At 38.0% G+C, this 6041-nt stretch overlaps 1 pseudogene; it reads left to right on the plus strand.

Annotated features, from left to right (window-relative positions):
- Positions 1–1362: 1362 nt before the first annotated feature.
- LOC145254945 (5S ribosomal RNA) lies at positions 1363–1480 on the plus strand (annotated as a pseudogene).
- Positions 1481–6041: the final 4561 nt, after the last annotated feature.

The raw sequence follows: 6041 nt of genomic DNA on the forward strand, positions 1-6041 counted from the left end.
CAAAAGTACAAGGGCGTTCCTTAAGTAATGCCTCCTGTTTTTTATTCCACCGAATAGATCAGATGGAATTGCACTGTTATGATGACTAAACTCATGCAAGTTTCAGCTCTTTGTTGCAGATATTAACGGCTGAAAACCGCTCTTGTCGTGCGCCATAAGCAGAGATGCTTTATTGAATTCCTGACAAAAATGCATTGAGAATGGTGATGACTATGTAGAAAAATAGATCCTGGAACATAAAATATCGCTCGTTTTAATGTATGCACATTCGTCTTCGTTTTGTCTTCGTTTTGTCTTCGTTTTGTCTTCGTTTCGTCTTCGTAACTCGTCAAGTTTTTGAGTTGAAAAATAGGAGGCTTTTCTTTTGGAACGACGCCTGTATGATTAGATATTAAAGATGAAAAAACTAAAAAAAAATTTTTTTTAAAAAGCCCAAAACTATAAATGTTAAGGGGTCATAATAGGGGTCAAAGTTTTAAAAGATTTGACCTCTGTGGTCTCTACCAAATTACTCAGACAATTTCTGGTCTAAACATTTGAAAGTTTACATAAAAGGTTTTCAGAGATGGGGCAAGCTTTTTAATCGGTTTGGGTCGAAAATTTGTGCTACCAATATATAAATGTATGTATCTATGTTTGCATGTCTGCCTAAAACTTTCTCTCTCTCTTTCTCTGTATGTGCGCGCGCGTGTGTATGTGTGTGAGAATGCAATTGAAAGCAAAAGGGAAATATAGAAATTCCTTTGCAGCTCAAACTTAGTTTCACGCATATATATATATATATATATATATATATATATATATATATATATAATATATATATATATATATATATATATATATATATATATATATATATACTCATTCAGCGGCCGTCAATAGCGTAATGGTTAGGAGCCTTTACTGGCTTGAGGTAGTTGGGTGTCTAGCCGCACTGATGTGATACAGCGAAACAATACTGTATGTGGATGACTATAATGCTCCTTATCTTGAGTTGAGCATATTTAGAAGTGATACACGAATTACTATTAGCGTATAAGCGATGCTCTTTGTGTAAACAAATCGAGCTTAGGTAGTTCGGATGATGTCAAAACATCGTTAAACTCACTACTCGCTCAGCAGCTGTCACATGTCGTACAGAATATCGGGTTTCAATCCTGGCTTGAGGTAGTTGACCATCTAGCCGCACTGATGAGCTGCGAAACAGTACTCTATGTGGATGACTGTATATATATATATATATATATATATATATATATACATATATATATATATATATATCCGTGAAAAATATATATATATATATATATATATATATATATATATAAATATATATATATATATATATATATATATATATATATATATAGCATAATCATGTTCACACACCAGTTCCCGTTAGATCACCGAAGTTAAGCAACGTTGAGCCTGGTCAGTACTATTATGGGTGACCATTCGGGAATTCCAGGTGCTGTATGTGCTCTCCGCTTATCTCGGAAATGCTTCTAGTCGTTTATCCCAGGGTTTCCCAAACTTCAAGACACCATGGAACTCCTGAGCAGGGCTAATGTTCTTCACGGAGCACTAACAAGATAATTTCTAAAATAAATATAAAAAACATTAATGTCAAATTTTAACACGAACTAATTATAATGTTTCCAACTATATTTTTTTTGTTTTTGATTAATCAAAAATTGTTGCATTTTTTTGTTAATTTATTTTTAGTTTCTTTTTTATGAACCATCCTGAAACTTTTTAACACCTGTAGTTATGTATCATATCTATTTCCAATAAAAAAGATCAATAATTAAATGTCTGCGGCCATTTAAGTTTTTCCCATATAAAACATTTGGTCCTCTTTCAGAAAAGGCACCCGGAGCCCGTCACTCTCACTCACGTATTCCCAGGGCTCTGTATAACCCACTTTGGGAAATCCTGGTAAGACCCTTCTCCTTTCCACTGAACTCAAGCAGTACCGATTCAGGGGAGCTAATGCTTGGGCTTGTGCAACCCTTGTCTCACAATTACACGCGCAGCTACTGTTACAGGGACTGTCCATTGTTTCTTGAGACTGAACGGAGGCATCGCAATGGTGGGAATGCATCGGATTTGAGTTAAAACATGATTCGAATGCGGGGTTCGAATCGTGCGAAAGGCGGAACTATTATCTCCACATTAATTATTCCAAGAAACACAAAACATTCATTAATAAGAGTTAACATAAAAAGGGGACAGCACACAAAAAAATAAAGATCACTGTGCAGTATCTGTTCTGATGCTACACCTAAGTTAATTTTTTCCTTAGCCAATGTAAGGGGAACCCTTCTATACTTAGAAAATTTTTAGTTTTGCCTACTTCCAGAGTGTCCCTTTTTTCTCCCACAGTAAAACCACCTTGTGTCACATTTTGCATTTGTGAGTAATCAAATAAATACTCTTCGTATAACTTTCCATCCATCCATTGCCCTTGAACCCCTGGATGGGCATAGGCCATCTTCAACTTTTATAGACGTTTTTGTAGCAAGGAGTTCTTTTTACAGGGTGAGGGTGCTGGCCCCATGCCCAACCTTCCCAGAAGGTACGCACGGCACCTAGCCTTTCCAAATGGTCACTCATCTGGTACCGGCTAGGCTCAACGTTGCTTAACTTCGGTGATATAGCGAGAACCAGTGTGTCAACGTGATTGTGCCGTACTTTTCGTATAAGTTTAGTCGAGAAAAATTGTGTTACTACGGAAAATTGAGTTTAAAAAATCGAAAATTAAACAGAAATACGCCTGTTAACATATATAGGTTGATTTAACATATATTTTCGTCCAATAAATGACTGGTGTATTTTTGTATGATTTGGACTTTGTTTTTGTTTTTTGATCGACTCTATAGTTCACACGTGGTTATCTATTTCTATTTTTGTTATGTTGTTTTACGCAAACACTATAAGGTTTAACCTTGTCCAGCCATAAATTACGTTTAAATATGCTTTAATTTATGCAGGTGTCATATTTATTATTATAGAGCCAATACTCTATTGATTATTATATTGTACCCAATATTTAGTATTCATTCAAATGTTTATGAAAAAAAAGATGCCATCAGCTAGAATTGAAATCAAAACATAGATCTCTCCAGTCTTATTTGTACCCTTCGACCTAAACCAATACGCATACAAAAAGTCTTATAAAAATAGCGTTGTTAAAGATATAAATGTATTTTTGCGCATGCGTAGAAGTAACACGATTAGTCGACTTATGCCTGTCAAGTTGCTATTTTGTTCAATTTTGACCCATTAGCAGCTATATATATATATATATTTATTTTTTGCCGGATACAAACCAATTCCTTTATATATCAATTTTCAGGTATGTAGACCCTAAATTGACAGAGTAGAAACCGAAATATTTATCGCTTCAGCCGTGCTCCCTATGAATGTAGCTATCGAGAGATAAGTTTGAAGTATTTAATATTTAATGAATTGAGGAAATTAATTGAATTTTGAATTGCGTAGAAAGAAATAGGAATATGCCGGCAAGTTGAATTGCCAAATTGGCATTTTTACTTGCCGACTGATTTCTGTATGTAATTTATCTATCCAAATATTTTATTCGTTATAACTCATTCTTAGTGTATAATTACTATTTCCTGTTAATTTCAGTGTTATGTGACCAGTAGTTTAAGAGTTTATCGGTTAAATATTTATACAGACATATAAATCTACGGTTTTATTTATATAAAAGACTAACCTTGGTGCCCGGCGTTGCCCGAGTGTTTGGAGGTGTGTGTTGATAAAAAAAAAAAAGTTATAGGCAGCAGGCAGGCGGGCAGGCAGGCTCGAACCCGTGACGCGAAGATGAAAAAGAAAGTGGAGGGGTGTATAAGGGTGTTTGTTGAGCAAAACAAACGGAAAATTGCGAGCGCAAAAAAAAAAGAAGTAGTAAGCAGGCTCGAACCCGTATCGCACCAGAGGAAAAAGAGGTGAAAAAAATTGTCGTACTGATGTGCCTACCGTGGTTATAACGTCACGTGCGGTCGAAATAACGTGTTTTATGCGACGTCGTGGCCACGGCGATTGAATGTCCTGCAAAAAATGTCAGCGAAAAAAACAGGAATAACCTTCTTAGTGACACACAATATGGTTTCCGCTCTGCAAGATCTACCGCAGATGTGCTGACGGTTATATCCCACAGGATTAGTGAATCTCTTGACAAAGGCTTCCTTTCTAGGGCAATTGCTCTCGACATATCAAAGGCCTTTGACAAAGTATGGCATAAGGGTCTACTTCACAAGATTTTCAGCTACGGTATAACTGGAAATGTTTTCTCAATCATTAAATCATTTCTCTCTGATAGGCTCATAAGAGTAGTGGTAGATGGACAAAAATCGGAGGCCTGCAATATAAATGCTGGAGTCCCTCAGGGGTCAATCCTCGGCCCAACTCTCTTCCTGATCTACATCAATGACCTCCCTAAACACATACTTAAATCATTCGTTGACATCTATGCTGATGACACGACCATCTACGGCAACACATCAAAGGCTGTAAATGACGAAGTTCTCTCGGATTCTCTCTCCTCTGATCTCGAGCGCGTGGTTCAGTGGGGGAAGATGTGGCTAGTTACCTTTAATGCATCCAAAACCAAACTCCTATCCTTACATCATCAACGCTCTGATCCCCAGCTGGCATCAATTGTGATGGATGGCTCTCGTCTGGGTGAGGCCCCGTGTTTTGACAAGCTTCTGGGTTTGACCTTTACTCCTGATCTGAAATGGAACACGTACATCAAGTCTGTGGCCAAGGTCGCAGGAAAGATGGTGGGATCCTTCTACCGCTTCAGAAGATATCTCACTACTGATGCAATTCTCTATCTATATAAAAGCCAAGTACGGCCAAGGATGGAATACTGTTGCCATATCTGGGCAGGAGCTGCCAAAACAGCCTATCATGCCTTGACAGAGTACAAAATAGACTTCGTGGTTTAGTGGGGGATGCCCTTTTCTCTACCCTGCAACCCCTCTCCCACAGAAGAGACGTTGCGAGCCTATCCTTGTTTTATCGTTATTTTCATGGCAGGTGCTCGTCTGAACTCCAATCCCTGGTCCCCCCTCGCCAATCTTTCACGAAAAACACCCGTCTAGCTGAATCCACTGTGAAAAATTTCCCCCACTCTATATCTGTGCCTAAATCAAAACGCGGATTTCATGAGCAAAGCTTCTTTCTTAGAACTGCACGCCTGTGGAACTCTGTTCCGTCTGCCGGCTTCCCTCCGGACTACAACTTGGATGTCTTCAAGTCTAATGTTAACAAATTCCTAATGAACCGCCCCCCTAATTAAACACTTCATAAAATCTCCTCACTTACGTGATGTACTTACAATAACCCTTATCCCTGAGTAGCTTCCGGGCCTTGATAAGTGGTGATCACTGTGTAAAAAAAAAAAAAAAAAAAAAAAAAAAACTGACCCTTCTTGCAGAAAACTGCCCAATTGAGGGTGGAGGCATTACTGTTTTTCGCCAATTTTTTGTTTATATTTGTCGTCCGAATGGTCGAGCATCAAAATACTATCGATCTCGTGAAAATCCGTCGCATTTGCCGAAAGTTTTTGCGAGACATACAAACATACATACGTACACATATTTAAACAGGCAGGTGAGATATATATTATAGATATCTCCGACAGTGAAGCATAAAAAACGCTTTAAAATAAGCCAAACAAAAATATGCAGGTAAATAGAAGGGTTACTTATTTTACCTGTGTTAAAATTTATTATTATTTCCTCACATGAAGCTTTCACATAAGTTTTCACAGATCTGTTTGGAAACCTGTGGTGTTCTCTGGAAGCTGAGTGACATCAAGTCTCCCCAGACGTCCAGCTCTCTCCACCTCCTTTGATAGAATTTGCAAATAAATTTGTGTCATCGCAACAGCTTCTTACCATTGATTTTCGCTGGCAGTGTGCCATTGGTTTATACTGGGATTTGAGTGGCACTAAGCCTCCCCAAGATCTCAGTTCTCTTCGCGCTTGTCCAGCTGAGGTCTGATCAGC

The sequence above is a fragment of the Euprymna scolopes genome, chromosome 30 (assembly GCF_053919585.1).
Source record: "Euprymna scolopes isolate OS-2025 chromosome 30, ASM5391958v1, whole genome shotgun sequence".
Classification (NCBI taxonomy): Eukaryota; Metazoa; Mollusca; class Cephalopoda; order Sepiida; family Sepiolidae; genus Euprymna; species Euprymna scolopes.